This window comes from Rhipicephalus microplus, chromosome 7 (assembly GCF_043290135.1).
Source record: "Rhipicephalus microplus isolate Deutch F79 chromosome 7, USDA_Rmic, whole genome shotgun sequence".
In the NCBI taxonomy this organism is placed as follows: Eukaryota; Metazoa; Arthropoda; class Arachnida; order Ixodida; family Ixodidae; genus Rhipicephalus; species Rhipicephalus microplus.
Genome location: NC_134706.1, coordinates 131,192,647 through 131,204,924, shown reverse-complemented (window position 1 = coordinate 131,204,924; position 12,278 = coordinate 131,192,647). Strand labels below are relative to the sequence as shown.

General features: G+C 48.0%; 1 pseudogene; it reads left to right on the top strand.

Moving 5' to 3' along the window:
• Positions 1-8,569: 8,569 nt before the first annotated feature.
• LOC142767967 (U1 spliceosomal RNA) lies at positions 8,570-8,716 on the top strand (annotated as a pseudogene).
• Positions 8,717-12,278: the final 3,562 nt, after the last annotated feature.

Below are 12,278 nucleotides of genomic sequence, written 5' to 3'. Positions count from 1 at the left end.
GTCCGAAATAACCATAGGAAGTGCGGGCACCCCGCAGGGTTCCGTGATATCTCCCATGTTGTTTAACCTCACCCTCATTGGTCTTCCTTCAAAACTTCAAACCATCCAAGGACTTCATCACACCATTTACGCCGATGACATCACCCTCTGGGTGTGCGACGGCAGTGACGGTTCCATTGAACAGAGATTACAGGAGGGGATTGACACAGTCGAACGGTATTTACAAGGAACTGGACTATCCTGCTCGGCGGAGAAATCTGCGCTACTGCTATATCGCCCTACACTTAGAGGTCGGCCACCCAAACAACATCCCCAAGCGCAGGCACACGCTGATATAAAAGTCACTACAAGCGATGGTCACGCCATACCAACCGTGGACAAAATCAGAGTGCTAGGTTTGATCATAGAAAGTAAGGGTACCAACGGAGAGACAGTTCGCAACATTGAAGCCAGAGTGTTTAACACGATGCGCCTCATTAGGCGCATTACCAATAAACACAAAGGCATGAAAGAGGCTAGCATCATCCGTTTGATACAATCATTTGTTCTAAGTCACATCACCTATACGGCGGCGTACCACCGATGGTTCACCGCGGAAAAGTCAAAACTCAACAGCCTAATTAGGAAAATTTACAAACAAGCGCTAGGTTTGCCTCAAAACACCAGCACCGAACTACTCCTTCAACTTGGTTTACACAATACCCTTGAGGAACTTATTGAGGCGCAACAAATCTCCCAATTCGAGCGATTATCAAAGAATAAGCCAGGCCGCCAGATTCTATGTAGTCTCGGTATTTCTTACCACACTCAACACGGAGACAAACACGACATACCACGCACTATCCGTGCTAAGCTAACAGTACTACCCATACCAAGAAACATGCACCCTGAACACAACAAGGGCAGACGTGTCGGTAGAGCCAGGACCATGTCAAGGATGTTTGGGCGCAACCATGAGGCAGTCTTTGTCGACGCAGCACGCTACCAGGAACGTCACCACTTTGTGGCTGCTGTCGTAGACCACACACAACAATGCAAAAGCAGCGCGTCAATCATCACACGGAACGTAGAAACGGCAGAGGAAGTGGCTATCGCGATGGCCATAGCCCACACTAACGCCTCATGCGTAATCAGCGACTCGCAGACAGCCGTTCGAAACTACGCCAGCGGCAGAATCTCCCCCGAGGCATTGCGGATTCTTAATACAAGCAAAATTCACGAGGCGGACAAATATTTACACATCTTGTGGTTCCCTGCCCACACCACTAGGTAACGCGGAGTCCAATCCGAATGAAGTGGCGCACAACGTGGCTCGAGGTCTTACGTTCCGAGTCACGTCAGACGAAGCGGCCACCCAAACGGACCTTTCTGCGCCTGTGTGGGAATAGAACGATCGGCCCACTAAATTTAATGACATAATTCAACACTATCGACTGCAAAGGCGGGAGTACCCTCCGCCTCACTCCAAGCTAAATCGGGCCCAGTCCATTCAGTGGCGACAGCTACAAACACGCACATACACGAACCCTGTCATCATGCACCACATATATCCTGACGTCTATAGTTCTAATCTATGCCAGTACTGTACCACCAGAGCCACTCTCGACCATATCCTATGGAAATGTCCAGCATAAGTCAGAAATACTGGGGTCGCGGCCTCCAATGAAGACCTTCGGGCGCGTTGGCGGACTGCGCTGCTCAGTTCGGGCCTGGACAAACAACTTTGGGCGATCCAGCAGGCCAAGGAAGCTGCCGTGAGACACGGTCTCTCCGTTGGCCCCTAGGTGGGAGCCCATCCCAGCAATCTGCCGGAAATTAATAAAGTCTATCTCTCTCTATTTGCCGCTGATTAGAGTTTGCGTTCCAGACAAAAGTATCGCCGTCAACGTGCAGTTTATTATGTACGAGGTAAACTTTTTTGAACTCCTGCCATGGGAACGTCGGTAGTGGGCTCCTTAGAATGTCTCTGGCGTATACAAGTTGTCCACACGCCCGTTCAGGATGAATATAAAACATTTTTATTTATGAAAATAAAAGAAAAAGGAGGAGAAAATGTCAAGGGTGGTTTCCCCATTCCAGGGCACCAGTGGCCGCTGCAGCTCGACCAGCTTGATCCAGGAGACCCTTTTGGGTTTTCAGGTCAGGTCGGGCGAGGACGGATTCCCAAGGCTTTCCCAGTAGCGTGAGTATCAGAGGCGATTGAACCTCTATAGGCTTGTTCCGGCAGTCCCATGTGACATGTTGCAACGTCTGTCGTGACTCGCACCACGGAGATTGGTTTATATACGCATTAGGGTTTATGCGATGCCACCTTTATGAATGTGGATAGGTGTTGACCTGAATTTGTCTTAGCTGGCGAGCTTCGTCAAGTGTAAGCAATTTGTTTGGTGGGGCGTATACCGCTGTCTTGTCTTCCGTTGATGCTCGTGTATATCACGTGCAATCCATGGTTCGTACTGCAATGCATGGTTCGAGTATCGGTGTCGATCGTCCATGCAAGCACAACACTCTTTGAATATCATTCGGGTTTTTCCATGACCATGAGCTCTCGATAGAACAGCATGAGTGCCTGTGTTTCTTTCGCACTCGGAGGCGAAATTCCTAGTGCTCTATAGGGACCAACACTACGCAGTGGTCCAAGGAAAAACATGACGAGTAAACTTTTGTGTGCCTCTACATCGTCAAATATTTCTGATTTATATGTGTGGCTTAACGTCCCCAAATCATCATGTGAATATGAGAGACGCCATATAGTGGAGGGCTCCGGAAATTTCGTCTATATTGTGCACCCAAATCTGAGCACACGGGTTTATGGCTTTTTCGTCTTCATCGGAAATGCAGCCGCCACAGCCGGAATTCAATCCCGCCACCTGCGGGTCAGCATGCAGCCGAGTATACCTAGACAACCACGGCTGGGCTGTATACGTACTTCTGAAGCCCGAACTATTTATTACGCTACGCTGAACACGCAACGACATGAACGAAAAATAAGGTGTTTCCTGTATACTTTGCTGAAATATTCAGGTGCTTTAACTAAAACGACCCCCGCTGATACCTACCGGCGGCTCTAAGCTCTAAAGAAACGGCCAGGCCTGCATGGAACGCGCAGCAATGACAGAGCGAAAGCTGGAAGAGCAGCCTTTCAGTGCATTTTCTGAACACTCTTCGGGTAACTGCTACAAGCACGCTTGCTGGGTACCCCCTGCGCCATAAATAATTGAATTCCTGTGTCGTAATTCCGCAACTGCTTTCCCGACATCAAGCCTGCCTAAGGCAAGTTTGTCAGCAACTCACAAGCACCAGCATAGCTCAGTGGTAGTTCACTGGGCTGGCACCCAGTGGGCCTGTGTTTGAATGTCACTGAGTCCTTTTTTTGCTTTTTTTCCTTACTTGTTCCGATAGTGGTTGCGGACACCGGCGACATTTTGAGCTTGAACAGCCACCACCTACGATAACGGCCGCTCTCTAACCGGTGCCGTGTTGGAAAATTCGAAATTCCTTTGCCTCCAGAGTGGTGATTGACCCAACGTATCTTACCGAAGTGCTCTTATGTGAGCGTACGCGCCGCCTAGCTATGTACAGAAACAGACGTTCCTGCCCTTCTGCGATACCAGTGGCAAAGTCAGGGGGTGCTTTACTGCGGCCCGTGTCTACTCCCCTCCCCTTGATGAATGTTTTTGTTTTTGCATTTGACCACATCGACATGCCCGGCCACCACTTCCGATCAAAGTGATGCCGCAACAAATTTTTTGTTTACGCCTCTACGCCATACGACACATATGAGAGTTTCAACTGCACTCTTAACGCTGCTTCACACTGCAAGAGCATTTCACTTAGGCGTAATCCAGAGCACCAAGGTTCATTTTGACAAAGATGAGGACTCAGAGAGCATGCAATGATTCATAATGATAATAGTTTTGTGCCAGCTCTGCACGGCATAACAAAAAGCATGACAGCTGTGCCGTAATCAAAATCACAGCATATCTACGGAGTGAATGATGATGAGTGGGTCGAATTGTCTATCGGTCTATCCATTCGTTCATCTGTCTATCTGTCCGTCTGTTTATCGAAACATCTCGAACGATGTGAGCGATGCGAGCACCATCTAGTGAACACTTCACGTACGAGGGGCAGCTACGACTGACAACCACGGCTGACAACCCTACGCCTTAAGGAGCTTCACCCCTAAAAATCCCTAGTATCCATGGAGTGAATAATGATGAGTAGTGCGAGGCGTCGGATGGAGCATGGACGAATGAAAACATCGATGGACAGATGGATGGATGGAAGATGGATGGACAGATATTTGAACGGACAGGTGGAGCCACGGAGGGATGCACGGACGGACGTAAGGACGAACGCATACACGGGTGAACGGACGGACGCTTGAATGGATGGACATACGGATGGACGAATGGACGTTTCGCGCCACTCATCATCATTCACTTCCTGAATATGCTCTGAAAACCACTAATGCCTTCCAGTTATATTATTCCCAAGGTCATATACACACAACGCCATCTATTGAGCAACTCATAAACTAGAGGCGCCTACATACTGCTGCTAATACTACTACAGCAGAGGAGGGAGTGTCCCACGGCTTAAGGCGCTTCACCCATAAAAAAAAATTGGGCAAGTCTAACGTACCTGGGAATCGGCGTTATGCAAAGCTTGAGGAGAAAAAAGGATAGTGTTGCAATTTTTTTATTTATCAACACGTTATGAAATGACGCTAAATATATATGCAAATGTTGCACGCACAGACATACGTTGAATAGTTGCAGATGTTTATATAACCATGCACTTGCGCAACGATGCCAACTGGAACTTGTGTAATAGCAAAACCAAAAGCTGATATCAAGCGCTGATGCTCGCGAGAATGCTGGCCCATGACACTGCTACATAAATTAACTTCAGTGCAGGGCAACTAACCACAATTGACGTTAAGCCGACGTGACGGCTTTACCAAAGGAGTACATATGTTGTGTTTAAAAATTGGATAAACAGCACTGCAAGCACTACTGATATTTCACGAAGATTAACGTTTATTTGAGAAAAGTAGTCGCGAGATCTGGCGTAGCTTTGAGGTAGAATGTTTCATTGCCACGCAGGAATCTTGGGGTTCCATTCCAGCTGGAGCCCTGACATTTATTCTTTGCATTCGTTGGGTCGACGCTATCGATGTCAGGTATTTCTTAATGCTCATGCGTTTGAATTGTCCATGTGTGTCCTCGTCGTTCCTTGGTATATACCAAGTGTCAATCACCTGTGGTACATACACGTATATCAGTGGCACACACTCGCCCGTGGGTATGTACCACTGTCTGACGGGAAGTGTTTGACGACGTACGTGACTGGATTGTGACATTATTCATGTCTTGACCAGCGCGTCATATTCGTCAAACCATCTTACCCTCCAATGCTAATCACGAGAGCACCCGAACGTAAGCGGCAAGATAGATAGATAGATAGATAGATAGATAGATAGATAGATAGATAGATAGATAGATAGATAGATAGATAGATAGATAGATAGATAGATAGATAGATAGATAGATAGATAGATAGATAGATAGATAGATAGATAGATAGATAGATAGATAGGTGGATGGATAGATAGATAGATAGATAGATAGATAGATAGATAGATAGATAGATAGATAGATAGATAGATAGATAGATAGATAGATAGATAGATAGATAGATAGATAGATAGATAGATAGATAGATAGATAGATAGATAGATAGATAAAACTCAAAGTCGCCGAAGTCACCGAAGTTCGCTAAGAAATGCTTCCCATTTAAAAAAGAAATAAGGCAGACTGCGCAACGCCACACTTCATTCAGGCGTAGTTACGAAACTCCTTTAGTTTCTTTTCATTATTCTTTTTGCGCTGGACAAGTTAACCGCGTAGATATCGGGGCGCGCGGCACTGATGTTTTTAAAAAAAATGACTTTCCCATCTCGTATAGCGAACAGACAAAAAATTTTACCTTGCTGGACACAGTTCCCACCACCACACAGAAAACTAAGCAGACCTCAAGCTCTGACACTCAGTCTTCAAGTCAGGGCGTACGCTAACACTGCGCTATTGCTCAAGATTTATCCCAAAATACAGCCAAGTAATACACGTTTCTTCTGCAATGATGTAGCTAATTTAGAATGCATGCTCTGGCAATGCCCCGCGTTACGCTGTGGTGATGTCATCACGCCTTGCAAACGGGAGGGTGTCAATACCAGCTCCGAACTCAAACTACGGCCTGCGACGCAGCAGAGAGACTTCATCTTTCTTTTTAGGGGCGAAGCTCCTTATAACAGCACCTGTTCGTTCCTCGTAGCCGTTGTAGTGTGTAACAAGTATAACATTTTGATTTTCAAGGTGGTACCAGTGAGAGATTTCTTATGTGCGTTATTCAACAATAAAAAATAATGCTCAATGTACATGCCAATGGCTGCTAAGGAGGAATGAGAGACAAGAGCATTCGGCTTTTAGTTACCGCGCACGCTGCAATCCCCATTAGCAGCCATTGGCATGTACATTGAGCACTATCTGACAAGAGAGGGTTGCTACGTTATACTTGCTGGGTGTAACCTCCTTAGGTTTAGAAGGCTTTAGCGAGCGTTGAGCCGCAGTGCCACGAATACAACGCACTAGCATATACTATGAACTAGAGATGTTTAAAAGTGGGAAGTAGATACGAAGCGCAAACCATAAGAAAGTGAAAGCCGAATTTTCCTCTCTCTCATTTCCCATTAGCAGCCATTGGCATGTACATTGAGCACTATCTGACAGTAAAAGGTTGCTACGTTATACTTGCTGGGCGTAACCTTCTTGGTTTTAGAAAGGTTTAGCGAGCGTTGGGCCACAGTGCCTTGAATACAGTGATCTAGTATAAACCATGAACTCGAGGTGGTTAAAGGTGGGAAGTAGACCCGAAGCGCAAGCCGTAAGAATGTATGCGTGTGCCACCTCTGGTTTTGTCCTTGGAATGTCCGCTGGATGGTGGTGCTTCTATAGGGGGAATATATGATGAAAATATGCGAGATGGTGGTACCTGGAGTGTTGAATAGATGGTCGAACGGACACACAGACAGATGCATGGATGGACGCATTGACGCAGGGGCGGATACATGGACGAACGCAGGGACGGACGCATGAACAGACACACGCACGCACGGGCGGATGGACGCATGGACGGTCACACAGACAGACGCATGGACGGACGGAAGCAAGAAGGAATGGACGGACGAATGCTTCGCCCCACTCTTCATTATTCTCTCCGTGGATATGCTGGCAATTTTTTTTTTACTTGGGAGCGGTTCGCCACACCCTAACGCGTGTTTCGAAGGACCTAATAAAGTACATCCATCCATCCATTGTGGAAGAAGAGTAGCGAGGGCCAGGACTATACTTCGTCAAGTCTCAAACGAGGAACGAGGAATCGTATTTGTTGACGCGGCTTCCTACGCCAATGGGAAAGCGTTTGTGGCAGTGGTGGTCGATGGGGCTGGCCGTGTCGTCAACTCAGCGACGGTCAGGAAGAAAGACCCAATCATTGCGGAGCAGGTGGCCATCGCCTTAGCACTGAAGATGGATAACATTGAAGTCGTCTACAGTGATTCCATGGCAGCACTACGGGCGTTCGCCAATGGGACGGTCTCTGAACAAACGCTGAGAATACTGCAAGGCTAGAACATAACGCATCATCTTCTGAGTTGGTTCCCAGCTCACCTTGGACAAATCAACGATTCCCCTCCCAATCTCAATTAAGCAGCACACGAGGCGGCACGAGATTTCTCCAACCGCACCTCCCCGGGGAGGCATTTTACCGGTGAAGGGGATAACCGGGAAATTCTTACATTATATACCTAGCTCACTAAACATTTCTACCTGTCTAGAAGAATTTTCCCTCCACCTCACAAAAATCTAACTCGGCCCCAATCACTTACAATACGGCTTTTGCAAACACGGGTGTACCCTACTTTGACAATACACATCATCTACCCTGACCTATACCCAAGTAATCTTTGTCCACATTGTGGGAAAATAGCTTCATTAGAACATATGCTCTGGCAGTGCACCAAATTCGCTCATTTATCGACATCACCTCTGCCAGATGGGAGGCGGCAATCCGCAGCTCGTAATTGGCAGATCAGCTCTGGGCTGTCCACCAAGCCCGCGAGGCAGCTGAGGAGCTTGGCATCTCAGTCCCCACGTGGGAGCTGCCCGCAACACAGTGATCTGTGTTTTGGAGGACCAAATAAAAGTTTATCCAATCCAATCCATCCGTTGTTTTCGCGCTGTTACGCTCCCTGCTTTGCGGAGTCATTCGCCTTACGGCGGACTGAGCCCGCGCATAAAATTTAGGTCTTCTGCTGCTACACATCCCCGGAATTAGTAAGCTAATTAACAGTACTGTGTGCGCAGATCTGGGATTTAAAATGTGTCGTTTCGGGGGGGATTTCCATATCAGCGATGTGTTTGCGTTGGTTTAAACTCAAATCTACAGGCTTGAGCCACATGGTAGCACGCTTAGCTTGACCACTATTCATGATTCACTGGAAAACATACTTACCTGGTGTCGGATTCCCGGTGGTCAACATGGCCGGTGTCTCGTGTCGAGGCCTAGCCATTACACTGCGGTGGGCTGACACATGCCACTAATTAATTAATGTTTTTTGGGTAGTAGGGCTTGGCGTACGCGCCAGCCCCTATTATACAGAAACCAAAAGTCCGAATAAAAGGGCGCACGCTTGAGCAGTGGTTTCATCAAAATTGTTCTTCTTTCAATTACAAAGCTCTTTTCCCGCGAGATCTTTCCTTTTGTCTGAACAACAGTTCCACCTAAAGCAAGGGGCAGTGAAGAAGCATCCTGGACACGTTTTCCAGAAGAATGCGTAGACATCCAAGCAGTCTAAATATTTGCTCTGCACGTGCACTCCCAATTTTCATTACACTCAATTATTGCCGACATGCTTCACGTGAAATAAATCTCTGCTGGCTTTGTATCTGCGTCGAAGTGATATCCGGCCCTTCGTACATGCCATGCAGTGGAGACCAGTCAACATCACTACATCAAATAGGACCCCATCATCATTCCTTATAGTGAGATACCGTATCCAATGTGAATTCAGTCGAAAATCTTTTTTCACTGTCCTTTGCAAAATATCTAAAAAATGTACTCCTTCCTAACAATGCAAAAATACATGGTCTATTGTTTGTAGTTTTTTACATGTCAAGCAGTGTGACCCCCACGGTGTAAAAAAGCCCCGTTCCTCGGTGAATGTCTTTACCGATAGTGTGCCTGTGTGTAACTTATAGAAAAATGGTTTCACCTCTTCAAGTACCTGCATGTTTTTCACCCGCTTCAGAACATTCTTTCCTGGTCTTCCACGGTATATGGCCCTGTACAATGGTACTGAAAAAACAATACCACATAGATCTCTTTACAATTCTTTTTTTCTAACGCTTTCTAAATACTGCAACGAAAAACGAACAAATAAAAAACGCACACTGTCTACGACTTCCTTGAGCTTCCACGGAACGTCACGGGCCGGCTATCAGCAGTGACAAGAAGTTCTTGTAAGGCACTCCCTAATCTGAGTTGGCATAGCGTACGCAAAAACAGATCACTCACGTCACGGAAAAACAAAGATCTATTTACCAATTGTCTCAGAAATATCTGCGTCAAACTGAGATCCCTGTCCTTCACGCACCTGAACAAGTTGGTCCGACTGCACCGTTCCCGTTCCAAGCCCCATATAAATACTGCGCAAAAAAATTGGTGAATTGTATTCTGGAAGCGCTGCATTAGAGAGTCTCGATCCGTGCAGAGAAGGCGAACGAGCGTATCGTGGCACGATAGGCACAAGCGCAATCTGACGGTTATCTTCGAAAACGAAGGAAGGTGTTAGCACCCACGGAGAAAGATGCGCGACTGTCTCGGAGGCGATAAGGAGTAGAACGCAAGGCGACGGGCAGGGGAAGTGAAATGAACTTTATTTGGTCCAGAAGAACTGGTCAGACACCCCCTCAAGAGGTGTCCGCCGCAGTTGCTGGCCGCGTCTACGCCGGGACTGGAAGACCGTGGCTCTCCGCCTGTTCGCAGGCCTCCTGGACTGCCAAGTATTGGAGTGAGAGTTCGGGGCTTTTAAGAGCCCTCTCCCAGCCTTCTTCTGTGCTGAACTTCGCGCCATGTAATGCCGGGAACTGCCAGAGCATGTGAGCGAGTGTGCAGTTATGTGCCTCACAACTAGGCCATCCTGGAGTTATGCCATCAGCAAAGTGGCTGAATGTGCTACGAGATGGGAACGAACCTGCCTGTAGCATTCGAAGAACCGACGACTGTGGCCGAGTGAGCTTGGAATGCGGAAGCGGGTACCTCCGCTTAGACAAAGACAACTGATAATGGAACGTCACTTCGTTAAAGGTGCCAAGTGGACTTTTAAGGTTATCCGCGAACCCACCTCTGCACTCGCCCGGACCGCCGCGGCACGTGATTTCTCGCGCACGGTTATGGGCAAGTTCGTTGGCGTTGAAAAAAGTCGGATGCACCTCTGGGCGCATGTGAGCCAGAAACCAGGTGATTGTGTGGTGGCCTACTACACACCTGGAACTTAGAATAGCGGCAGCCTTCCTAGAGATTACCCCCGAGGCAAAGGCCCGGGTGGCAGCCCTGGAGTCAGTAAATATCTCTGGACGTGAAGGGTCCGTCATCGCCAGGGCTATCGCTACCTGCTCTGCTACGGAGGCGGTCGCTTTCCTTACGGAAGCTGAGTCGAGTAAGCGACCGCGATGATCAATGACCACAGCTGCAAAACGATCGGAGCAGCCGTACTGCGACGCATCGACGAAGGCTACACTGACCGTGGACTTAGCCACGAAATCAAGGAGAGACTTGGCCCGTGCATTTCGCCGGCAAACATTGTACTGTGGATGAACGTTACGTGGGAAGGGTGCCACCTCGCACGTGCCCTTCATTGTTTGTGACAAGAAGATCTTCTGTTCCTCCCCTGTCATAAGATGATATCCCAGCGACTGTAAGAGACGTTGCCCAGCTTTTGTGGAGGAGAGCCGCGCGACCTGAGCTAGTGTTTGTGCCTCGGTCACCTCTGTGAGGGTGTTGTGCATGCCCAGACTCATGAGCCGGTCCGTCCTGGTGCTCATAGGTAGGCCTAGTACCCTTTTGATGCGTTTACGCAGTATAGTGTCGAGTTTATCCTCCTCGCGTTTAGGCCGATTAGTGAGGATGCCACGTAATTAATGTGGCTCATCAGGAATGAATGGAAAAAACGAAGAAAATTGCTCTCCCTCAGCCCTCCCCTGCGGCTTGAAGCCCTTAATATTAGTCTGAGCATGTTCTCCATTTTGGATGTGATGCCAGCCGAAACCTGCGAATTTCTGCCGTTAGATTCAAGAAGGAAGCCTAGCACCCGGATACAATTGACTCGTAGAATCGACTGCCCATCCCGTGTGGTTATAGTAATTTGCACCTGATCAAGTGGTGACTCATTCCTTCTTCCGGGTCAAACCGGTCGATATAGAAGCAACTCCGATTTAGTGGCGGATAGCTGGAGCCCTATAACCTGCAGAAAACGTTCTGTGATTGACAAAGTAGATTGGAGCGCCTGCTCCCCTTCAGCATCCAAACCGCCCATGCACCAGACTTTAATATCGTCGGCAAATAAGGCATGGTTGGTATTGGCTACAGTGGAGAGGTGCTCCGAGAGGCCTTTCATGGCTATGTCGAACAAAAGGGGTGAAATTACCGCTCCCTGCGGCGTGCCCCTCACACCCGGGTGAAGGCCTCCAATTTTAATTCGCCAATCTTTATGATGGCTGTGCGGTCCCTGAGGAAGGTGCGAACATAGGCGTGGAACTTGGGACCTAATCCCATGCGCTCTATCTGCTCCAGTATAAACTGATTTGAAATCATATCGAAGGCCTAGGCGAGATCAAGGGCCAATATTCCTCGAACATCTCGGGTGTGTCGATCGATAATTTGCCTCTTTTTCAGCAGCATCACATCCTAGGTAGAGAGACCCGGCCGGAAACCTACCATGTTGTACGGAAAGAGCTCTTTATCTTCAGTATACCGTGATACTCTGTTGTGTACCGCATGCTCCATCACCATCCCAACGCAAGATGTGAGGTAAATGGGACGGAGGTTCTCCATGGCGAGTACCTTGCCCGGCTTTGGAATGAGTATTACCGAGACGGTACGCCAGGCCTTAGGTACGGGACCTTCTGCCCAGAGGATATTGACCTCCTCGGTTA